Raw genomic sequence first — 26,708 nt, forward strand, 5'->3', positions numbered from 1 at the left:
ATCATCCTGAGACCAGAAGAACTAGTTGGTGCCCGGCCACAATCGATGACTGCCCTGACAGGGAGCACAACAGAGAACTCCTGAGGGAACAGGAGATCAGTGGGATGCAGACCCCAAATTCTCAGAAAAAGACCATACTTAATGGTCTGACTGAGACTAGAGGAATCCTGGCGGCCATGCTCCCCAGACCTTCTGTCAGCACAGGACAGGAACCATCCCCGAAGACAACTCATCAGACATGAAAGAGACTGGTCAGTGGGTGGGAGAGAGATGCTGATGAAGAGTGAGCTAATTATATCAGGTGGACACTTGAGAGTGTGTTGGCAACTCTTGTCTGGAGAGGGGATGGGAGGATAGAGAGAGAGGGAAGCAGGCAAAATTGTCACGAAAGGAGAGACTGAAAGGGCTGACTCAATAGGGGGAGAGCAAGTGGGAGTACGGAGTAAGATGTATGTAAACTTATATGTGACAGACTGATTGGATTTGTAAACGTTCACTTGAAGCTTAATAAAAGTTAATAAAAAAAAAAAAGAATGTATCCCTCATCTTTCCTCTGATTTGTCTGTGCATGAGTGAAGAAAGAACTACAGAGGTGTTTTCCTGAAGAAAAAGTACCTGTGAATATCCTGCTGTGTATTATATTGTGATTCTAAATGTTGAAAAACAAACATCCAAAAGGCCTCAGGGAAGGAAATAATTATTTTTAGATCTATTAAAAGCAACCTAGAAAAATAAAAGCCACATTTCTCTGTATCTCTTATTAGGCTCTTACTTTTTTTCTAAGCAACAAACAATCACTGAGTTCTTCGGGCAGCTAGTTCTTTGGAATAGCAAGTTTCCTATTCTTTACTGGAGACAGTCCAGCAAGGCAAACCAAATATTTGTGGATGCGTGGAAGTATTTTCTTGACCTTATTTTTTATACCTGGTGTATGCTGCAGCCTGCTCGTAACAAGGTTCTACTTCTAGTTGGTAAATAAGGCATTCCAGTGGAGCGTTATTGTAGTGTGGAGGGGGACAGTATTAGGACATGATCCGTTTATCATACATGTCATGATTTCATCGCTAGGTCATTCATTTTTTGTCCAGCCAAGTCTACATTAAATTCTATTAGGTCAGTGCTTGAAGTTATATAATAAAGTTGCTGTTTTCTTAGAATGGGAGATATATTACAAATTAATCTCCCAGTTAGGAGTCCTGGTGGCATGGTGGTTAAAGCGCTCAGCTGCTAACTGAAAAGTCAGTGGTTTGAACCCACCAGCCGCAATCTGCTTCTGTGAAGATTTACAGCGTTGGAAACCCTATGGGGCAGTTCTCCTCTGTCCTATAGGGTCATTATGAGCCAAATCCACTCGACAGCAGTGGGTTTGGTTATTTTATGTAAAGGTTAAAATAAAAGGATGTCAGTAGTATAAGATTAGTCCAGAAAATTAATATATTCTTAACTAAGGAAATAATGATTATTTTTCAAACTGCAAAGCGTAAAGGGGGGGAGATAATTTGCCATTTATTAAGCTTTTTTTTCTTTTTGGGTATCTTCATTTAGTCCCCCTTAAAAGTAGGTATTACACTTAGTAAACAGTATATGTATTTAGTAAGAAGTTATTCAGTCTTCCGATATAAGCTTCATAAATGTCTTTGGTCAGTATGTATATTAGTTTTTCAGTGCTCCCAGAGCTGAAATGTTAATCACTTATTGAGGCAAAAGAAAAAATCAGCACACTATGGGAATTAAGCCAGCTTAGCAACTTGCTGTGACTTATTGAATTAGATTATTTCTCATTTTTGTCACAAACAACATTTCTTAAAATAAAGTATTATTTTAGAAATTTGATGTCTATAAGTTAAAAAGTGTGACAAGTAAAGTTAATGTAGATGTAACTAGAATTTTGAGAATGAATTAACATGACATTTTACAGATGTTAATTTTAAAAAGAAGAAAATCCTGGTCATATCCTGATGGGTTATCCCACGCAGAGTGTTTAGGATTTAAGGGATTAAATGATGGTTAATTTAATCACAGCCAAGATGGTTGTGTTTTAAAGATTACAGTTTAGCTCAGAGCCAGATGGCAAAGCTAATTCCAATTGGAGGCATTTCCGGATTCCCAGGGTTCTCATCTGAGGTTTAGGGCAGCAGAAGGGACTCCCCTCATCACTGGAAAAGCAGCTGGTCTGCTCCACATACAGGTGGAAGTTTTCTGCTACCATTCTGATGTAACAGATAATGATAAACACGGAACGGAATGCTGAGACAATTGCAAGGATCAAGTGGAAAAGAGCTTGGAGTGCAGAGAATTGAATTGTGCCATGCACGTGGGTCAAGTCTTCCAATCTTGAAGTCAGGATAGTACTTCTGTAGTAATTCAAGAAGGAGTTGAAACAAGAACATGGCAGAGATGGCCAGCTAATCTCCAAAGATGTATGCTCCTTTTCTGGAGTTGTTGCTGGTAAGTATCTACTCAGCCAGGACTTCAGTTCCCAGCATCCCTTACATCTAGGAGGGGCCATGTGATTAATTCTTGCAAGAGAATATGAACAGAAAATATGAGTTACTTGCGGGGCTAAATGGTTGAGAAGTAGGTATGCCTGCTCCACAGTCTGTCTCTCTTTCCTTATCTGCAAATCAAATGGAAAGGACTCAGAGGACCTGGAGGAGGGTAGGGCTCTAATAAGAAAGGAGCCTGGGTCCTGAGTGACCATGTGGATGGCAGCTGAACTAGGAATACTCACCCTGGACTGTGCAATGAATGAGTGAAGCCATTGAGAATTTTGGTTCTATCTGTTATAAAACTAAGATTATAATGTCACATTACCTTAAATAATATGGAATTGTCGACAGACACAAAAATGGAAGAAACTGTGACTGTGGAAAAAGACAGTTATTGATGCATTCAGAAAGGTTTTACAGTCAGTATGGTTAATATAGGAAACCCTGGTAGCATAGTGGTTAAGAGCTATGGCTGCTAACCAAGAGGTCAGCAGTTCGAATCCACCAGGTGCTCCTTGGAAACCCTATGGGGCAGTTCCTCTCTGTCCTGTGGGGTCGCTATGAGTCAGAATCGACTCGATGGCAATGGGTTTTGGTTTTACGGTTAATAAGTTTTTTTATTGAACAAAGAAAACTTTCTTCATTGCTACAGATGTCGGGGAAAAAAGAGAAAGCATGGCAAATAATAACGCTACATAATATGGCACAAATTAGATTAAATATTTGAGCAATCACAATATATGTGAACTGATCAAAAGCATACAAACTCTGATTAATTAAAAGTATAAATTAAGTATATGCTGTTTATAAGAGACATGCTTCAGAAAAGATATATTTGGCAAACAAAAATATACAGTAGCAATATTAATTTGAAACAAAATAGAATTCAAGATGAGTGGAATTAAAAGGGATAAAAAGTGATATTTCATGCTGACCAAAGTAACAATTCATCAGGAAGATAACAGTTATGAATATATATCCACTTATGAAACCTTCAAGATATATTAGTAGAATGACAGGAGTATAAGGAGAAATCAACAAATCCACAGAGTGAGAGATTCTTAACTCTCTTCTCTTTGAAACTGGCAGATCAAGTAGATTTTAAAAAATAAAAATTTAGGGAGAAGGTTTGCATAGCAGATGTTTTCAACACACACGAGACAGTTGTAAAAACTTTAGTTGGCATTTCTTTCTGACCACTTAGTGAGTAGACCATAAAGGACTCACTAAAACTAGAAATCGATATCAAAGTTAATAGTCTACCCTTTATACACTCGCAAGTAAAAAAAAAAAAAAAATGCACTCTTAATTCATGGGTTAAAGGGGAAATCAATGTAGAAATCTCAAAATATTCTAAACCAAATACTAATGAATTTTTTTTTTTTTTTATGAATTTGAAGAATGGTCCATGTTTCTTTCAAGTTTTGTAAGAATGATTTTTGAGCTAAATAACATCTTTTTTTTTTTTTGGTCTCTGTCCATACAGATCTCTCTGTATAATAGTAGGTATGGGGGTGGGGAGCAGAGTGAAGGCTCAGAGACACCAGGGTACTGTTTTCTTCCCAGGAATGAGGATATGGCTTTGCTGATGCTGAGACTGAGTTAAAAGTCAGGAGAGTGATGAGTTTACCCATTCCCCAACATAGGACTGCTTAGATTGTTAATGCATACATACTGATAGAAAGGAGATTTAAGTCTTCAGTCCAAAAGACTTGTGACCCAACAGACATTTTGCTTTTTTCTAGAATCCAGCTAGTCTTACCTTACGTAGACAGCATCATCAGAACCCATTAAGGAATTAGGGGCCAGGAAAGGAATTACTTGGCTACTAATAAGTTTTAGAGTCCTTGGCTAATTAGTAGGAGTCCTAATGGCCTCTTCCTTTCAACTTATAATACTCTGGAAATAATAGAATCTGGCTCAGAAGAGGGACCTGAAATGTGGCAGTAGGCTTTCTTTTCTTAAGGCAATTGTGACCCTTAAAAAAAAAAATCCTCAAACAAATGTAGTTAAAGAAGCCATAGGAATTGGCAAAGATCACCAGATTTGAAAATGTGCTGACTTTCTCACCAAAGTCATAATGGAATGGTCTATGAGTAGAAGTTGGCATTCTGCCACTTGTATCTGATGATTAGTTATTTAGTTAAGTATCTCCCAAAAAGAGGCCTCAAGAAACAGCTTTTAAATTTAGTCAGAATAAACAGCACCATTAGTGATGGCCTTGACATTCAGCAAAGCCAAATTAGTCAATTTGACATTTTATAGACAGCCTGTTACAGAGCCTCATACCTGGTGGACGTTTGATAAGCATTAATTGCCTGACTGACAATGAATAGCTACACATCTACCTGTTAAAGAAGCCGCACATGATGGGATACCTGGGAGAAGGTTGATTTTAGATATGCTCTGGGATTGTGAGCACCAAGAGGGATGTGTGTGTGTGTGTGTGTGTGTGTGTGAATTACAGTGGCTTCATAACCCTTTCAAGACCCAATTATTTTCTGCTTTGAATTTTTTGTTCGACAGCACTGGGTTGTTGGGTATTATGTGTTTTCAATAGTGGAATGCATGCTGAGTCGTTGAGTGTGTTTAAATTTTTGGTTGGTAATATAGATTTTGAGAAATACTATGTGAAAATACATGATTTGTGGGAGCCCGCCTGGTCCATAAGTCTTGGGTAGCAAGCTTTATTGCAGGGCACCTTCCATTTGAGTACATGTGGCACCTCTGGTTTTGTCTAATACCCCAGCTATTTGCTTCAACAAATATTTCTTTCACCTTTCACCGCTAACACAAGTCCCCATTGCAGGGAGTGAATACTTTCAGGGTAACAAGTATACTCCCAAAGAACTCCAGAGGCATAAAAAGTGGGTGGGATACTGTTCCATGAGTCATGAAAAGGTTAATTTCCTTTGAAAGAACCGAGCACATTCATTAAAAGTAGAATTCTTTTTGTGAATTCAAGGTGAAGTACCAGTTAATAGAGATAGTGGTCAAATATTATTTCCTTTTTAAATAGAAAGCTGAGAGCCTCTGGAGAGCCACTGGCATATTCCTTTTTAAAATTATTTGCATCGGTGCCAGAAAAATTATTAGCATTTCAGAGTCAGATGACAATAATTTTCATTATTGTGCTTACAGTGCCCTGTGTTCATTATAGTGAATGGAAAATGGTGAACTCTGGTCTGCATTTTGTTCCTTTATTTAAGCTGATTCACTTCTACTGAATACAAATACTATGAAGCTAGAAAAATATTTATGAAGTGATCATAATAGCTAACTTTTTTTTTTGCACTGTGCCAGTCATGGTACTAAGCTTTTTATATGTATTTTTTCCAGTGTGTTGAAAGATTATTCCACTTTTTCTGCCATATCTTTTTTTATGTTTTTAAAATGATACCTTTTGTACATTTTTATAAAGAACTGTTTTATCTAAAACCAAAATTTCACTCACGTTTATTTAATTGCAGTTATGCAGTGAACCTTAGCTTCATCTGAAAGAACAAGAACACATGCTTGAAGGACAATGAAGCTGATGAAATTTTTAAACCTTTAAAAATTTAGTATTGAGTGAAAGCAGATGTTTTACAAAAGAGGAGCAAGACAGCTGATCATGTGAATCCGGTGAATTGATGTAAAGACTGATTGGAATCTGTCGATATGCGTTGATTCTGTTTACCATCTTTATAAAAACCTAACTCAGAATGAGTTGTCCACACTATGGATGATCCAGCTGCTTGCTGAATCAATTGCATTTAATTAGCCCATCTGATGTTGATTGGATTCTGGGTTTGCCTGCTTGGATTCCTGAAACATTGAATTACCAGTATTCTTCTCATTTAGAGAGACGTGACTCTAAAGTGATGAGAGAGATTTTCATATCAAATTTTTGCATCACTTTATATCACAGTGTGTGTTTGTTGCTTTCTGATTATGCTGCAACCCATGGAAATAAATCAACCTCATCTGAGATTCTAGAGTAGGTAGTAATTAATATAAACATCCCCAGGTAGGAATGAGTATTCATCCCTCTGAGGTTAATTGTGCTTGGAAGATGTGGGATAGAAGGTCCTACCAGTTTCCCAGTTTTGCCAACTATTCCTGAGAGGGAGCCAAGAGTGGAGGCTTTGAAGAATAGTGGCAAAGTGTGTGAGTTCAAGTCCTGACTATGCCAGTACCAGCTTTGCCACCTTGGACCACTTGTTTAACTTCTTTGAGGTTCAATTTCCTCATGTTTAATATGGGTAATAGCAGTATCTACTTCATAGAGTTCTTTTGAAGTTAAAATTTTAATTAAAGTAGGGCTCTGACAGCAAGGCCTGGCACTGGTAAAGACTGTATAAACATAAGTTGCAATTGTCATTGTTGTTATTATCAAATTACAGATCTAGGAAGGCCCTAGAAGGAAATGTTATATTTATTTCTCCTGATTATAGAGTAAAGCTCATTTCACCCAAAAGAAAATGATGATCAGGATGGATTATATATATTTATATATATATATATATATATATATATATATATATATATATATATATACCCTTTGCCATTGAGTTGACAGAATAGAACACTCCTATAGGATTTCCAAGGAGTGGTTGGTGGATTTGAATTGGCTTGCTGACCTTTTGGTTAGCAGCATAGGCCTTAAACACTACACCACCAGGGCTGTCGCTCTCTCTCTCTCTATATATATATATTGTTTTTCCTCATAGGACTGAAAGAAGCTCTGCATCTAATTACTTTTTAAAAGATATTTGAACTCTTGTTAATTGTTCTTAAACTTTTTTTTTTTTTTTCAATTTAACAAGATGCACAGACTTTGCATGCAGCCTGCATAGACAAAAATGTGTTTGCAGAAGTGAACCTGAACATATGGGAGACCTGAACACTTCATATTTGTTGAACTGGCCTGTTCTGCCTTAGATTAGGAAGGTTCCAGTGAAATGGTTGCTTAGCAACTAATGGAGTTAGATGCAGCAGTCTGTTAGCTGGGGCACTTGCCCTCATCTGTGTGTACATCTAAAAATGGGATAGGGGTTCCAGTGTGTATTGCCTGACTCATAGCTATCAAACCAAAGTGATGAATAAACTGAAAGACTGAAGAGAGATTCCACAGCTGGACTAAGCACCTTTATTTATAGTCTTACCAGTTGTCGTCATGTCATTTCCTACTCATGGGGACCTAATGTGTGTCAGAGTAAAACTGTGCTCCATGGTGTTTTCAATGATTTTTCAGAAGTAGATCACCAGGCCTTTCTTCTGAGGTAACTCTGGGGGGACTCAAACCTCCAGCATTTTGGTTAGCAGCCAAGCATGTTAACTATTTGCACCACCCAGGGACTCCTAATTAGGCTTAGGCCTAAGAGTTTTAAATAAATGGGAGAGTATGAGGAAATTTCAGATTATTATCTTCAGCATTTTCCAAAAAGTTCTCTATAGGAAAGTGATAACTAATTTTATGTGATGATGTCATAGATCCTAGGACAGAAGCAGTGTTTTTAAGAGCTTGTGTCTATGCAGAGCTTTTGATGCAGGCACACTTGCTACTGCTCCCTTTTCCTGTTCCCATGTCAGTCATAATTACAGCCTGACCACTCTCACTTGAGCTAGAATGTGGCCTCACAGCCCTAAACACAGTGGCTCCAAGAAGCCACCACCAATATCAGATTGGTTAGGCAAGAAAGTTCCTTGCCATTCTTTTGGCAAATTAAAACTCCTTAAAACCTTCTACTTTTTGTATTCCATAGGAATCGGTCTGAGTGATACATCAATAGCAGCTCTGGAATAGCCACACTAAATGCCTCTTCAGGAAAGTATGATGAGAAGGAGATGGGCTAGAGAAAGTCAATGCAAGTAATTAAGGAAAGGGGAGGTGAAGCAATAGACTTGGTTGAAGGCTCCCACTACTGCCACCATCCAAGAAAATAAGATGACTCACTCCTTAAAAAGCATGTCCTTGAAACCATGGGCCTTTCTTTTGGAACTTTTATTGCCCAAACAGTAAGCCTTGATCCTCCCCCTCACCCACAATCTGGGCATCTGTCCTATGGCTGTTTACTTACATCTCTCCCTTTGAACATCTCCACTTAGGCTCTCTCTTTGCCAGGCCCATTGACCCTGCTGGTGGCCTCTTGGGCCAACTCTTCTTCCCATGTCATCCAATCTGCTTCAGGGTAACACTCATACATTGCCTTTGTAACTGCTTCAAAGCTCTGAGAGTTCAGACCATCCCCACACTGCAGCTCTCACTCCTGGGCTCTGCTGTTGGAGCACTTGGCCAGACAGTGACTTGCTCTTCACGTTTCTCAGGTGTAAGACAGACACCTGGTCACTGTGTTCCCAAATTGCAAAAGACATGTGTCATGTTCTCCATGAGATCTACTCAAAGCCCGTCTCTAATGACTTAGGACAAAAGGGGAAGTGCTCTTCACTCTCCCCTGGGTTGGAGATGGGTCTTATAGCATCAAAACAGAGCTTTGAAAAAGTCCTCCACTGTCTTAGGCTGGGTTCTCTAGAGAAGCAAAGCCAGTAAATCATATAAATATATATAGAGAGAGATTTATATCAAGGAAATGGCTCAGATAGCTGTAGAGGCTGGAGCGTCCCAAGTCCATGGATTAGGATAGAGGCTTCTCTCGATTCACATAGCTGCAGGGGCTGGCAAACCCAAGAATGGCAGGTCAGAGAGCAGGACTCCTGCTCTCAGGCTGTGCAGATTGACCAGTCCCAAGGTCTGCAGATAAGCTTGTAGCTCAAGTCCCAAGAGCTGGAGGTCAGATGAACAGAAGGCAGCCACAGGATGCAGAGAGGGCGAAAAAAGCCAGAAAGTCTGCTTGTATTCGGATGCAGGCCACATCCCCAAGGACACTCCATTTCAACTGATTGGCTACTCACAGCAGATTTAATCATGGGAGTGATCACATATAAACACTGAGAATCATGGCCCAGCCAAGTTGACATACAATCTTAACCATCTCATCCACTAATCATCAGGGACATTATCTCACCCTCTCCATCATTCTTTAGAGGCTGGGTAAAGGTGGTCAGACAAAAATAATAATTATCAAATACTAACATTGCTATAAGCATGAAACCCATTAAACCTTACAGCAACCCTGTAACATAGGTACTGTTGTTTTTCTCGTTTTATAGATGAGAAAACTGAGTCACAGAGAGATTGATTATCTTGCTCAAGTTTACACAGTTAATGGAGTCAGGATTTAATCCTAGGCTCTCTGGCCTTAGCATTCGTGTGCTTAACTTTTTTTTTTTACTAATTACCCTTTTATAAAAATATAAAACTAGTTTGAGAAAATTTTGAGTGTATAAAGGAATTGGAGATGTTTGCAATGATGCCTTACATTTGTGCAGTGATCTACACAATAGGAGTTATTACCGTACATCTGAAAGACTGTTTTGAAAAGAGAGTGAATTTACTGATCTTTTACTGGGACCAAGAGAGGAAGTCATCAGACAGGTGATTATGAATCTGTATTCTGAAAGTATTACTAATACTTTAAGGTCTCCAGCAAGTGACAGCCTGTCTTGTGAGTATTGGGTATCTCATCCACTTAAATATTCAGGAAGGTGTGAGGAGCACTGCATGAGGTAGAGGATTGACTACAAACTTCAGTATGCATGTGGCTCACATTGGGGCTCTTGTTAAAATGCAACATCCCATCCAGTAGGTCTGGGATGGGCCCAAGATTCTGCATTTCTAACAAGCTCTGGTGATGCTTGTTACTGGTCCAGGGATCACACCTTAAGCAGTGAGGGACCTCTAAATACCTTACAAAAAGGAAACCAGTTATCATCCAGTTGAGTCCAACTCCAGGAGGAAAGCTGTGTTCCATAGGGTTCTCAATGGCTGATTTTTCCAAAGTAGGTCCCCAGGCCTTTCTTCCAAGGTACCTCTGTGTTGACTCGGGCCTCCAGCCTTTTGGTTAGCAGCCATTAACTATTTGCACCACACAAGGACTCATTTTTTTTTTTTTTTAAACAGGAAGATAAGCTAGAGTTTTAGTCATGATACCTAAACACATCCAGTGCAGCTTTGGTAAGCCACATAACAGCCTCCTCTGTGTCTCACAGAATTCTCCCTAAATGCCTATCATAATTTCCTTGGCACAGAATTGCCCACTCTGCCTCCTCAGCTGCTCCACCTCTTCTTTTTCTTTCCAGCCTTTCAAGGGTCCCTGACATCACTGGCCTCTAAAACTCCTTTACTCAGACTTACTTCCCCTGATTCATACAGACTCTGTATCACATCTTCTCAGTCACTCCTTTGTGCAGGCCCCAAAGTCTGTCTTAGAACAAGCTGTCAAACTGCAGGATATTCAGGTTTTGTCTCAGTCAGTGTGCCCTTAGAGATTTTTCAAGGCAGGATTTTGTTATTGGCCCTTACCTAAGGACAAACCAGAAGGTCTCTTTACCCAAGAAAGATGGAAAGATTCTTCCATTCAATAATGGTTTATCAAATACATTAAAAAACAACATATAGGTGTTAGCCCTTCATGTTTGGAAGAGGTAAATTTGTGACAGATGCAAGGATGGACTTTTCTACATGGCGGTAGTCAAATATTAAGACCCCCATACCCAAGTGATATAACTGTAGACTAGAAGATAATGGAAATACCAGAGGAATGAGCAGAAGTCAAGGGATCTTTGAGGGTGACCCAAGCCTAAAGTCAAATGTATGGATGCCATTATCTAGGGTATATAACATAACTGACATGGGTAAATACCGCTCAAGGAGAACCTGACTTTGTGGTGGGCAGCAGTTTCTGGCCTTTACCTTTACCAAATCTTTAGCTAAGAAGGAAACGCTGGTGGCGTAGCGGTTAAGTAGTAAGGCTGCTAACCAAAAGGTTGGCAGTTCAAATCCAACATGTACTCCTTGGAAATTCTATGGGGCCGTTCTACTCTGTCCTATAGGGTTGTTATGAGTCAGAATCGACACCACGGCAATGGGTTAGGTTTTTTTTGTTGTTGTTAGCTAAGAAAAATAAATAACTTGATTTGTGTCCATTTTCCAATCCTTTCTATCCCCCCTCCCCCCAAGACTCAGATATTAGACAGCCACATCCAGGAAGAAGATAATTCTAAACAGAAGTAGGATAAACCATGATGATGCTCATTTTGAAGAGCTCATTATCTCTGTATAGTTAATTTAGGAAGCAACTGTGCCAAAAGCAAAGCTGTGAAATGCAGTTAGATCCTTTGAATAAACAAGCTACATGTTTGAAGATGTTAGAAAAACCAATACGCAGCAGAGTTTTTAGCATATAAGGTGGTTTTTTCTTTATTTTATGTGGTTAAGGTGACAGGAAATTGGTATATTAATTTTTGCTGCCTAATTGTATTTGTAATAATATAATTTTGTCCTGTGATATTTTATTTTTTGAGAGTCCTATGATACTGTTTCGAAAACAAAACAGCTGTAAATATAAGGGGAAAAAACTTCACCAATCAACTATCCTCATTTAGGCCATTAAGCTCTCCAAATGGACTGAGTTGGTTTTGCATTTGTGAGATAAAGGAGGTTCAACTGTGGTCAAGATTCCACTCTCCTTAATGCAAGGGAAATGGGCTATTTCGGTTAATTAAACTGTCTCATTAACTGAGATTTACGACGCATTCTATATGTGAGGGATAGCCGTAATGAAATAAAAGATAATCACCATTAACACTAAATTGAGCAAAAGGTAATCTTTGTCGATTCAGAAGTTAGCTCAAATCTCAAATGCCTCATGACCATTGTAAACATCACTAATTATAGAATACTTAGTGTATGGAAGATGTAGGGGACCAGGCTGAATCTGCTACAAACATTGCACGTTGCTCTTTCCAATGACTTCCTTAAACACGACTGTTGACTTGTTTAATTCTCTTAGTTCTCTCATAAAAGGCAAGGGCTGAATGTACCCCAAACAATCCAGTTATTTGATGGAAAGATCATTTGGATTACCAATAAAATGGAAATTCACAGTACATTTTACCCATGTCCATTGTAACAACAAAGCAGCACATACTTTTATCAGGTAAAAACATCATATTTCACCAACATTAACTGTTTAGAAATTCTATCATCTGCCATTCTACTTGTCTTTGAAGATGTAGTAGAATCTCTGTTGGCCACATTCATGGTGTGATGTACCAACTTGAAATTGGCTGTAGCTCATCTTGTGACTGCATGACAACTAGCATGACCCAAGGAAACTTAATTCATGTACTGTGTTTTCAGGACTCAATTTGTGTCATTTCTGTGTGAAATAAACGAGAAGTGACACACTGTAAATCCACAACTCTTTCTATGGCAGGCACTTAAAATGGACTGTATTTTCACAAACTGGTTTTCAATTAGAAAGATTTGTGGTGGTGGCAACAACACATTTTCAGCCAAGAGTGAGCTGTGATGACTATAAATCTCAGCCTGGCCAAAGCTCTTCTAAAGACAAAATAGTGTGAACTAAGCAAGAGTCTGTGAGACACTTCAGTATTTCTAAGCAGAACCCTATCCCATGTTTTGGCAGAATGTTGTGGCTTGAGAGAAGACATTTCCATATGTTCTTACTTCTTTCTGAATGTTTAGCTTTGAAATCATTTGTGTTTCTGAAGTGTTTAGTTTACGGTGGATACTCTTTCTCTTTAATTTTAGCTGCAATTTATATTCTAGTGCCTAAAACACCTTATGTCCAATAAATGCTTACGTTGAACTAATTATTTTTGTTTACAGCAATGGAGAACAGCTGGACATCATTTGCAGATGAATTTTTGAAGAGCATCTCAATTTGTTCATTCATTCACCTGTATTTATTGCAGGCATGCAGTGCTAGGGGCCAGGGGCATCACAGTGAGGAAGGCATGACACCTGCCTTCATGGAGCTTACAGTTTACCTTTTCAAGAAGTTTAATACTATAAAAGACAGTACCCTTGGTCTTATCACCTTGGTTCTCAAAGGAGGTTATGTCCTTCCTTGTGGGCTTTAGCAGTTCTCCAAAATTGTTTCTTAAGCTTGGGCGTCCTAGGAAGCTGGCATTTCACTGTGTCAGATGTCTAGGTTCTTCCTTAATTTGGTGGTATCCAATGAGACCTTTTCTATTTAAGACCTTTATTTAACCCAAGATGTTGATGTTAAATTAATAGTGCTTTTTTACTTTTATCTTTTAAGTAACCAATTATCTAGTTAAAAATTATCATAAGCATTAAATTTGGACATTAAATTCTAAGACAATATGATACCAAAATGGGAGCTATGTGTTTATAGGGATGGTGGTGATGATTTTTATAGTAGGAGTATAGGAGTATGTGATGATAATAAAGCCTTACAGCCAGGGATAGGGATTTTGAGTGGGACTATTACTAGGAAAGTATTTGAAAGACATGAATTTAGATGATGGTAGGAGAGGGCTGTTTCTCTGATCTCATTTCAATGGGAATCAAAGGGAGACATGAGAGAGTAGGAAAAACAGCCTGAATTATGTTTCTACTTATGCAACATCTACCATATACCAGGTATTATGCTTTGCATTAAGTATAATAGTATCCAGTCCTTAAGACAGCCCTATGAATTTGGCATTATCCCTATTTTATAGATAAGGGGCTTGAGGTTCAAGAGGTTAACAAATTAGCCAAGAATCACATGTTCAAAAGTAAATTACCCACAGGACCAGTAAGCTGTTGAACCAAGATTTGAATCAGATGTGCCTTGTTGCACAATTCTAAACATTAAAAATAAAGCAAAGTTTTAAAAAGGGAGTTCTTTGAAATACACAGGTGATACATGCTCATTGTAATGATCCAAACAATACTCATGGACACTAAGTAAAATTAATAGTCTCTCCCTCCCCTCTACCATCACACCCTATAATATAACCACAATTAAAAATTTGGTGTTTCTTTCTTGCTTATACAAACATGTACCAATATATATGTACATTATTTAAAGGATTGTGTTCTTATCCCAGCTCTAACAAGTCAGGCTTCAAGTTCAGTGGCTTACATCCCTCTGGTTGAGGGTCCTTGTTCTATGCCAGTATTACCCTGGTTGCTTTTGAAAGATGCATAGGAAAGCAGATTCAAAAGATTTCCTTGGCAGCCTGTTCTGTTTTTTAACTGTTGATCTCAGGAAGCTTTTCTACTTAATTAACCCAGATAATTAGTCTGCAGTTTGAATTCATTTCTGTCCCGCTCTGTGTATGGAGTTAATGGAGACCAGCTGGTCACCAGGTGCAATTACAACTTGGGAGATCCAAAAAAAGAAATTAGCATGGGGAATCCTAAAAATTTAAACACCCATAATAAAAAGTGTACATTAAAAAAAACTGGAATTTCTTCCTGGTTCCTTTAAAAGTAGCTATAAGAAGCCTAGAAGCAAATTCAAAATTATACTAATTGAAAGATTTTTTTATTGTGACCTGTGCTCTTTAATTTCAGAATTTTAGACCATCTTCTATAAATGCATAAGCACAATGAATTTAACATTAAAATAGATTTAATGTTTGCATTTTATTTTTCATCTACAGCCACACATGCTTTACAAATAAACCAGAAATCAGTACTTCTCCTACCATATCAATCATTGAAACTCAGGAGTGCATAAAATAAACTTTATTCCATTTCATTGTTATAAGAAAATATAAATTTTACTAAGAGTTTTCAGACACTGTACTGAATATATGTACTATTATGCACCACTTGTTTGGTTCCTTGAGTGTTGCTGTGATGCTGTAAGCTATGCTACCAGTATTTCAAATACCAGCAGGGTCACCCATTGTGGACAGGTTTCAGCGGAGCTTCCAGACTAAGACAGACTAGGAAGAAGACTTAACGATCTACTTCTAAAAAAATTGGCCCATCAAAACCTTATGAATAGCAGCAGAACATTGTCTGATATAGTGCCGGAAGATGAGTCCCCCAGATTGGAAGGCACTCCAAATACAATTGGGGAAGAGAAGCCTCCTCAAAGTAGAGTCGACCTTAATGACAAGGATGGAGTCAAGCTTTCGGGATAGTCATTTACCGATGTGGTGTGACTCAAAATGAGAGAAACAGCTGCAAGCAGCCATTAATAATCAGAAAGTGGAATATATGAAATATGAATCTAGGAAAACCGGAAGTTGTAAAAATGAAATGGAACACATAGAGATTTATATCCTAGGCATCAGTGAGCTGAAATGGACTGGTATTGGCCATTTTGAATCAGACAATCATATGGTGTACTACGGTGGGAATGACAAATTGAAGAACGGTGTCACATTCATTGTCAAAAAGAACATTTCAAGGAGGAGGCAGAACCAAGATGGTGAAAAAGCCAGATGCTTCCTGCGATACCTCTTACAAAAAAGACCTGAAAAAAACAAGTGAAACAATTATATTTATGACACACTAGGAGTCCTAAATATCAAAGTCACAATTAGAAAATGCACTGAGCAGCAGGGGGAGGGAGAGATGGTTCAGAAGCGGAGAGGACTTGCCGGACCTGAATTGTAGGGATGGCTCAGGCACCATTCCTGGGAGTGGCTGTGGTGAGCTGGTGGTAGCGTTCGGCCACAGGTTCCTCAGGGAGAAGCAGCCAGACACACAGCCTACCCACACCTCCAGAACCGGAGACGAATGACACTCTCAGCAAAAACTAAGTACTTGCATGTATTTTACCATGCCCTCCCACCCTCAAGCCAGCTTAAGAGGCTGTTGATTTCCCTGGGCCTGAGATAGAACACGTTGAGTGCCAGAGCCATTCTCTCAGCCTTGGAGAAGGAATAAATTTGCAACTGGGGGAGGGGGGGGAGATAATTTGCCAGCCCCACTAACCTGGAGAGCTCAGGACAGAAGCAGCTCCTGTCCAGGCTTAAACATTCCATGGACTTTGAATGCCTTTCCCCCCTGCATGGACCTGTGTGGGCCTATTTCAGGAGAATACGCCCTTCTTGGCAGAGTGCAGCTATTCCAGCTGTGGAGAGGTGGGTGTTTGATGTTTGACACCACTTCGCCTATTAAACAGGTCCTCACCTACCCACTTCAGGGGCCTAAGAACTGGTGGCTCCACTCAGGTCACCCAGCCACCTGCAACAGAGGTCAAAGGATAACTGTTACCTCCCAGTCCTTACAACAAGAAGCATTGGGTGCCCATGGTCTGTCTACAGACCCCACCCACCTGTACGCTTTAGGAAAGAGGGACGTACTTTCCTCAGAGACACTCAGGGGATGATTCTCAGCCCCCTGCCTTGTCCAGATTGTGACCCCCTGCTGCAACTGGATACCGGTACCTACACCAATCACCCCTGCCATTCTAAGACTATAGGACAGAGCCTGTACCACACACTTCATGAGCAGCTACGTGGATACCTAAGCTGAATCCATCCAAGAAAAGTGAATGGACTTCTAGACTGATATATCTGATAACAGCTCTAGCCATCTGGTGACAGGACGTCAGAGCTTCAAAGGTGAAAATAATCAAGCTATCTCCTCAAGCAACCCATTTGGGTATACCAAAACAAAACAAAGCAAGAAGCTAGGATACAGTAAGCAAACATAAAATTAACTAATACAATAACTTATAGATGGCTCGGAGACAACAGTCAGTATCAAATCACATAAAGAAACAGACCATGATGGCTTCAACAAGCTCTCAAAACAAAGAATCAAGGGATCTTCTAGATGAAGGTGCCTTGCTGGAATTACCAGATGCAGAATACAAAAGATTAATGTACAGTACCCTTCAAGACACCAGGAAGGAGATCCAGCAACAGGCAGAAAAAGCCAAGGAACACACAAATAAAGTAGTTGAAGAAATGAAAAAGGTTATTCAAGAAGATAATGAAAAATTTAATAAGCTGCAAGAATCCATAGACAGACCGCAATCAGAAATTCAGAAGATTAAAGATAAAACTAGACAACCCAAAAGAAGGTCAGAGGAGCAGAAGTGAGCAAGGGGAAGGCAGAATTGGTGAGCTTGAAGACAAAGTATTTGGCACCAATATATTTGAAGAAAAATCAGATAAAAGAATCCAAAAAAATGAAGAAACCTTAAGAATCCTGTGGGACTCTATCAAGAGAAATAACCTACGAGTTATTGGACTACCAGCACAGGGAGGAATAACAGAAAATGCAGAGAGAGTTGAAGATTTTTTGGCAGAAAACTTCTGTGATATTGTGAAAGATGAGAAGATACCTATCCAAGATGCTCATCGAACTCCACATAAGATAGATTTTAAAAGAAAGTCACCAAGACATATTGTAATGAAACTTACCAAAACCAAAGATAAAGAGATAGTTTTAAGAGCAGCTAGGAAAAAAAAAAAAACCAAACCCAGTGCCGTCGAGTCGATTCCAACTCATAGTGACCCTATAGGACAGAGTAGAACTGCCCCATAGAGTTTCCAAGGAGCGCCTGGTGGATTCAAACTGCCCACCCTTTGGTTAGCATCTGGACCACTTAACCACTATGCCACCAGGGTTTCTGAGAGCAGCTAGGGATAAACAAAAAGTCACCTACAAAGGAGAGTCAATAGAATAAGGTCGGACTACTCAGCAGAAACCATGCAGGCAAGAAGGCAATGGGATGACCTATATAAAGCATTGAAGAAAAAAAAAAATTGCCAGCCAAGAATCACATATCTAGCAAAACTGTCTGTCAAATATGAAGGTGAAATTAGGACATTTCCAGATAAACAGAAGTTTAGGGAATTTGTAAAAACCAAACTAAAACTACAAGAAATACTGAAGGGAATTCTTTGGTTAAAAAACCAATAATATCACGTATCAACCCAAGGCTAGAACACTGGACAGAACAATCAGATGACAACCCAGACAGGGAAATCACAAAAATAAATCAAGATAAAAGAATGCCCAAAACAGGGAAACAGTGATGTTGTTATGTAAAAGAAGACAACATTAAAACAATAAAGAGGGACTAAGTAATGTAGTCATACATCTTTCATATGGAGAGGAAAGCATGGCGATATAAAGACATAAAAGTTAGGTTTAAACTTTGAAAAATAGGGTTATTAAGGTAACCACAAAGGAGACTAACTATCCTACTCATCAAAATAAAATACAAGAAAAAATAGAGACTCAGCAGAAACAAAATCAACAACAAGGAATAAGAGGAAAAGACAACATATAAAGACAAACTACTCAGCACAAAAAATTAAGTGGGAAAAAGAAACTGTCAATAACACACAAAAAAAGACATCAAAATGACAGCAATAAATCCATAACTACCCATAATTACGCTAAATGTAAATGGACTAAATGCACCAATAAAGAGACAGAGAGTGGCAGAATGGATAAGAAAAACACAATCCATCTATATGCTGCCTACAAGAGACACACCTTAGACTTAGAGACACAAACAAACAAAATGTCAAAGGATGGAAAAAATATATCAAGCAAACAACAATCAGAACAGAGCAGGAGTGGCAATATTAATTTCTGACAAAATAGTCTTTAAAGTTAAATCCACCACAACGGATAAGGAAGGACACTACATAATGATTAAAGCAACAATGTACCAGGAGGATATAACCATATTAAATATTTATGCACCCAATGACAGGGCTGCAAGATACATAAAACAAACTCTAACAGCATTGAAAAGTGAGATGGACAGCTCCACAATTATAGTAGGAGACTTCAACACACCACTATCAGTGAAGGACAGGACATCCAGAAAGAAGCTCAATAAAGACATGGAAGATCTATATTCCACAGTCAACCAATGTGACCTTATAGACATATACAGAACACTCTACCCAACAGCAGACAAGTATACTTTCTTTTCTAGAGCACATGGAACATTCTCTAGAATAGACCACATATTAGGTCATAAAGGAAGCCTTAGCAGAATCCAAAACATTCAAATATTACAAAGCATCTTCTTTGACCATAAGGCCATAAAAGTGGAAATCGATAACAGAAAAAGTAGAGAAAAGAAACCAAACACTTGGAAATTGAACAATACTCAGCTCAAAAATGACTGGTTTATAGAAGACTTTAAGGATGAAATAAAGAAATTCATAAAATCTAATGAGAATGAAAACACTTGCCATCAGAACCTTTGGGACACAGCAAAAGCAATGTTCAGAGGTCAATTTGTATCAATAAATGCACACACCCAAAAAGAAGAAAGTGCCAAAATCAGAGAATTATCCCTACAACTTGAATAAATAGAAAAAGAGTAACAAAGGAAACCCACAGGCACCAGAAGAAAGCAAATAATAAAAATTAGAGCAGAATTAAAGGAAATAGAAAAACAATTGAAAGAATCGACAAGACCAAAAGCTGGTTCTTTGAAAAATTTAAAAAAATTGATAAACCATTGGCCAAACTGACAAAAGAAAAACTGGAAAGGAAGCAAATAACCCAAATAAGTAATGATATGGGCAATATTACAACATACCCAGCTGAAATTAAAAGAATCATATCAGATTACTATGAAAAATTGTACTCTAATGAATTTGAAAACCTAGAAGAAATGGATGAATTCCTAGAAACACACTACCTACCTAAACTAACACAAACAGGTAGAACAACTAAACAGACCCATAACAACAGAAGAGATTAAAAAGGTAATCAAAAAACTCCCTACCCCCCGCCCCCCAAAAGAAAAGCCCTGGCCTGGATGGCTTCACTGCAGAGTTCTCCCAAACTTTCCGAGAAGAGTTAACAGCACTACCACTAAAGATATTTGAGAGCATTGAAAAGGATGGAATACTTCCAAACTTATTCTATGAAGCCAGCATATCCCTGATACCAAAAACTGGTAAAGACACCACAAAAAAAGAAAATTATCGACCTGTATCCCTCATTGAACTTAGATGCAAAAATCCTCAACAAAATTCTAGCCAATAGAATTCAACAGCATATCAAAAAAATAATTCACCTTGACCAAGTGTGATTCATACCAGGTATGCAGGGATGGTTCAACATTAGAAAAACAATTAATGTAATCCACCATATAAATAAAACAAAAGACAAGAATCACATGATTTTATCAATGGATGCAGAAAAGACATTTGAGAAAGTTCAGCACCCATTCATAATAAAAACTCTAAGCAAAATAGGAATACAAGGAAAATTCCTCAACATAACAATGGGCATTTATACAAAGCCAACAGCTAAAATCATCCTAAATGGAGAGAGTCTGAAAGCCTTGAGATCAGGAACCAGATGAGGATGCTCTTTAATCACCACTCTTCTTCAGTATGTGCTGGAGGTCCTAATCAGAGCAATTAGGCTAGATAAAGAAATAAAGGGCATCCAGATAGGCAAGGAAGAAGTAAAAGTATCTCTATTTGCAGATGACATGATCTTATACACAGAAAACCCTGAGGAATGCTCCAGAAAACTACTGAAACTGATAGAAGAGTTCAGTAGAGTACTGGGATACAAGATAAACATACAAAAATCAGCTGGATTCCTCTACACCTACAAAAAGAACATCAAAGAGAAAATCACCAAATCAATGCCATTTACAGTAGCCACCAAGAAGATAAAATACTTAGGAATAAATCTTACCAGAGATGCAAAAGACCTATACAAAGAAGGCTAGAAGACACTACTGCAAGAAACCAAAAGAGACCTACATAAGTGGAAAAACATACCTTGCTCATGGATAGGCAGACTTAACATTATAAAAATGTCTATTCTACCAAAAGCGATCTATAGATACAATGGAATTCCAATCTAAATTCCAATGACATTTTTTAATGAGATGGAGAAACAAATCACCAACTTGATACGAAGAGAAAGAGGCCCCGGATAAGTAAAGCATTACTGAAAAAGAGAACAAAGTGGGAGGCCTCACCCTACCTAATTTTAGACCCTATAATACCGCCACTGTAGTCAAAACAGCCTGGTACTGGTACAATGACAGATACCTAGATGAATGGAAGAAAATTGAGAATCCAGACATAAATCCATCCACATATGAGCAGTTGATATTTGACAAAGGCCCAAAGTCAGTTAAATGGGGAAAAGACAGTCTGTTTAACAAATGGAGCTGGGATAACTGGATATCCATCTGCAAAAAATGAAACAAGACTCGTACCTCACACCGTGCACAAAAACGAACTCAAAATGGATCAAAGTCCTGAATGTAACATCTAAAATGATAAAGATCATGGAAGAAAAAATAGGGACAATGTTAGGAGCCCTAATTCCTGTCATAAACAGTATACAGAACTTTACTAACAATGCAGAAGAGAAACTAGATAACTGGGTAAAAAGAAAAAAATTTTTTTTTTTTTTAATAACTGGGAGCTCCTAAAAATCAAACACCTATGGTTATCCAAAGACTTCACCAAAAGAGTAAAAAAGATCACCTACAGACTGGGAAAAAGGTTTTAGCTATGACATTTCTGATCAGCGCCTGATCTCTAAAATCTACATGATACTGCAAAACTCAACTGCAAAAAGACAAATAACCAAATTAAAACATGGGCAAAGGATATGAATGGACACTTCACTAAAGAAGACATTCAGGTAGCTAACAGATACATGAGGAAATGCTCACGATCATTAGCCATTAGAGAAATGTAAATCAAAACTACAATGAGATTCCATCTCACTCCAAGGCTGGCATTAATACAAAAAACACAAAGTAATAAATGTTGGAGAGGTTGTGGAGAGACTAGAACACTTATACACTGCTGGTGGGAATGTAAAATGGTACAACCATTCTAGAAAGTGATTTGGCACTTCCTTTTAAAAGCTAGAAATAGAACTACCATAGGATCCAGCAATTCCACTCCTTCGATATACCCTAGAGAAGTAAGAGCCTTTACATGAACAGATATATGCACACCCATGTTCATTGCAGCACTGTTTACATAGCAATAAGATGGAAGCAACCAAGGTGCCCATCAACAGATGAATGGATAAATAAATTATGGTATATTCACACAATGGAATACTACACATTGATAAAGAACAGTGATGAATCTGTGAAAAATTTCATAACATGGAGGAATCTGGAAGGCATTATGCTGAGTGAAATTAGTCAGTTGCAAAAGGGCAAATATTGTATAAGACCACTATTATGAGAACTGAAGAAATAGTTTAAAAGGAGAAGAAAATATTCTTTGATGGTTACGAGAGTGGTGAGGGAAGGTGGGAGGGAGGGGGTACTCACTAATTAGATAGTAGATAAGAACTATTTTAGGTGAAGGGAAAGACAACACACAATACAGGAGAGGTCAGCATAACTGGAATAAACCACAAGCAAAGAAGTTTCCCGAATGAACTGAACACTTCAAAGGTCAGCGTAGCAGGGGAGGGGGTTTGAGGACCATGGTCTCGGGGGACATCTAAGTCAATTGGCATAATCAAATCTTTTAAGAAAACATTCTGCATCTCAATTTGGAGAGTGGCATCTGGGGCCTTAAACGCTAGCAAGCGGCCATCTAAAATGTGTCAGTTGGTCTCAGCCTACCTGGAGCAAAGGATAATGAAGAACACCAAAGACACAAGGAATTATGAGCTCAAAAGACAGAAATGGCCACATAAACCAGAGACTACAGGACAGCAGTAGGATGCTGACCTCAAATTCTCGTAAAAAGACCAGACTTAATAGTCTGACTGAGACTAGAGGGACCCCAGTGGTCATGGTCTCCAGACCTTTTGTTACCCTAAGACAGGAATCTTTCCCAAACCCAACTCTTCAGACAGGGATTAGACTGGCCAATAGGATAGAAAATGATACTGGTGAAAAATGAGCTTCTTGGATCAAGTAGACACATGAGACTATGTTGGGATCTTCTGTCTAGAAGGGAGATGAGAGGGCAGAGGGGGTCAGAAGCTGGCTGAATGGACATGAAAAAAATAGTGAGGGAAGGAGTGTGCTGTCTCATTAGGGGGAGAGCAATTAGGAGTATATAGCAAGGTGTATATATATTTTTGTATGGGAGACTGACTTGATTTGTGAACTTGCACTTAAAGCACAATAAAAATTAAAAAAAAAAAAATTTCAAGATCAATCCTAAAATACAACATTGTCAGTGATAGGGTAATAGCCATATGCCTACAAGGAAGACCAGTTTATACAACTATTATTCAAATTTATACACCAACCACTAATGGCAAAGATGAAGAAACTGAAGATTTTTACCAGCTTCCACAGTCTGAAATTGATCAAACATGCGATCAAGATGCATTGATAATTATGTGTAATTGAAATGCAAAAGTTGGGGAAAAAAAAGTAAGGATCAGTAGTTGGAAAGTATGGCCTTGGTAAAAGAAATGGCACCAGAGATTACATGATAGAATTTTGCAACACCAACGACCTGTTCGTTGGAAATACCTTTTTTCACCAACATAAACCATGACTATACACATGGACCTCACCAGGTGTCATATTGACTACGTGTATGGAAAGAGACAATGGAGAAGCTCAATATCATCAATCAGAAAAAGGCCAGAGGCTGACTGCAGAACAGACCATCAACTGCTCATATGCAAGTTCAAGCTGAAGCTGAAGAAAATTAGAACGAGTGCATGAGAGCCAACTCATGACCTTGAGTTTATCCCACGTGAATTTAGAGATCATCTCCAGAATAGATTTGATGCATTGAAAGCTAATGACTGAAGATCAGACAAGTTGTAGGATGACATCATGGACATCATACGTGAAGAAAGCAAATGGTCATTTAAAAGACAGGAAAAAAAGAAAAGCCCAAAATGGATGTCAGAAGAGACTTTGAAACTTGCTCTTGAACATGGAGTAGCTAAAGCAAATGGGAGAAATGATGAAGTAAAAGAGCTGAAGAGAAAATTTCAAAGGGCAGCTGGAGAAGACAAAGTAAGGTATCATAATAACATTTTTAAAGGCCTGGTGTTAGAAAAAAAGTGGGAAGAACACATTCAGCATTTCTCAAGCTGAAAGAATTGAAGGAAGAATTCAAGTCTGGAATTGCAGTATTGAAGGATTCTAAGGGAAAAGCATTGAATGACCCAGGAAGCATCAAAAGAAGATAGAAGGAATACACAAAATCACTGTACCAAAAAGAATCGGTCAACATCCAACCATTTCAGGAGGTCCTGTGTGGTGAATAACCAATAGTACTGAAGGAAGAAGTCCAAGCTGCACCGATGGCATTGGTGAAAAACGAGGCTCCAGGAACTGACAGAATACCAATTGAAATGTTTCAACAAATGGATGCAGCGCAGGAGGTGCTCACTCACCTATGCCAAGAAATTTGGAAGACAGCTACCTGGACAACCAACTGGAAGAGATCCATATGCTTATTCCCAAGAAAGGTGATCCAACAGAATGTGGAAATTTTAAACAATATTAATATCCCATGCAAGTAAATTTTTGCTGAAGATAATTCAAAAATAGTTGCAGCAGTACATCAACAAGGAACTGCTGGAAATTCAAGTGGGATTCAGAAAAGGACATGGAACGAGGGATATCATTGGTGATGTCAGATGGATCTTGGCTGAAAGCAGAGAATACCAGAAAGATGTTTAGCTGTGTTTTAGTGGCTATGCAAAGGTATTCAACTGTGTGTATCATAACAAATTATGGATAACATTGCAAAGAATGGGAATTCCAGAACACTACTAGTGCTCGTGGGATACCTGTACATAGACCAAGAGGCAGTCATTCGAATAGAACAAGAGGATACTGCTTGGTTTAAAGTCAGGAAAGGTGTGTATGAGGGTTGTATCCTTTCACCATACTTATTCAATATGTATGCTGAGCAAATAATCCTAGAAGCTGGACTATGTAAAAGAGAACGTTGCATCAAGGATGGAGGAAGACTCATTAATCACCTGTGATATGCAGATGACACAATCTTGCTTGCTGAAAGCTAAGAGGACTTGAAGCACTTACTGATGAGGATCAAAGACCACAGCCTTCAATATGGATTACACCTCAACATAATGAAAACAGAAATCTTCACAATTGAACAATAAGTGATGTTGTGATAAACGGAGAAAAGACTGAAGTTGTCAAGGATTTCATATTACTTGGATCTGCAATCAACGCCCATGAAAGCAGCAGTCAACAAATCAAATGATGTATTATGTTGGGCAGATCTGCTGCAAAAGATATCTTTAAAGTGTTAAAAAGCAAAGATGTCACTTTGAAGACTAAGTTGTACCTGACCCAAGCCAAGGTATTTTCAGTCACCTCATATGCATGTGAAAGCTGGGCAATGAATAAGGATGACCAAAGAAGAATTGATGCCTTTGAATTATGGTGTTGGTGAAGAATATTGAATATACCGTGGACTGCCAGAAGAACGAACAAGTATGTCTTGGAAGAAATATACCTGGAATGCTCCTTAGAAGAGACGCTTGTGAGGACGGGGCAGGACTGGGCAATGTTTCATTCTGTTGTACTTGGGTCACTATAAGTCAGAACAGACTTGACAGCATCTGACAACAATACTATTATATAATCTTCAAACAAGTTTATAAGGTGGGTACAATTTTAGCCCCATTTTTCAGGTAAGGAAACTGACTTAAGTGCTTGCCCTAAACCACTTGCCAATTTTCAAACACAGAAATGCTTGGCTACAAGGTTGCCCTTAATTGCTGTGCTCACCAAACCAAAGATCATGTGACTTCAAGTCCTGTACTCTTAACCTGTCCCATGGCACCCGAACTGGTGGTGGTGTCAGCGGGAAGCAGGTCATTCCCCAGATCATCGGCTCACCGACTAACCAGGTTGCCAGGTGTACTTACTGGTAATTAAATGACTCCTTTGGCTTTTGTAACAGCTTCTAAAGAGTGTTTGGTTTTGGTTACTGATGTTAAAGTAAGTTCCTGAAAGTTAAATATATTCTGAATGTTTGTTATTTAATATATCAAATTAAGTATAATTATGTATATGCCGTGTTAAATATTTCAGATGTCTTTGGGGTACTTTGAATTGTTATTTTTTGTGTTCTCAAACTTTAAGCATTTAAAGTATTCTTTAGAAAATTTCTCAAATGACAAGAGTGATGGCTGTATATTTCAAACAGTTAACATTTTAACTATAAACTGTCAAAGAAAATCCAATTCATCATGAAAACTTAAAACTGCCTAATTCAGTGAGATGGAAATGAGGATCTCTGGAAAGAATAATGGCCGTGTGGTTAATACCTTCCATTCTATACATATTAAATGTATAGAATTATAAAAATTGCTAGAAGAAGATTAATATACTTGTAAAACAAAAAAAAAAATCACATTTAAAAAATTCAAATGCTTAGTGTGAACTGGAG

At 38.4% G+C, this 26,708-nt stretch overlaps 1 protein-coding gene across 7 annotated transcripts in view; it reads left to right on the forward strand.

The window, feature by feature from the left end:
* The window catches only part of KLHL32 (kelch like family member 32), a 171,632-nt gene that overhangs the window by 32,629 nt on the left and 112,295 nt on the right, over window positions 1-26,708 (forward strand). The window lies entirely within an intron of this gene.

Source organism: Loxodonta africana, chromosome 1 (assembly GCF_030014295.1).
Source record: "Loxodonta africana isolate mLoxAfr1 chromosome 1, mLoxAfr1.hap2, whole genome shotgun sequence".
NCBI classification, from domain to species: Eukaryota; Metazoa; Chordata; class Mammalia; order Proboscidea; family Elephantidae; genus Loxodonta; species Loxodonta africana.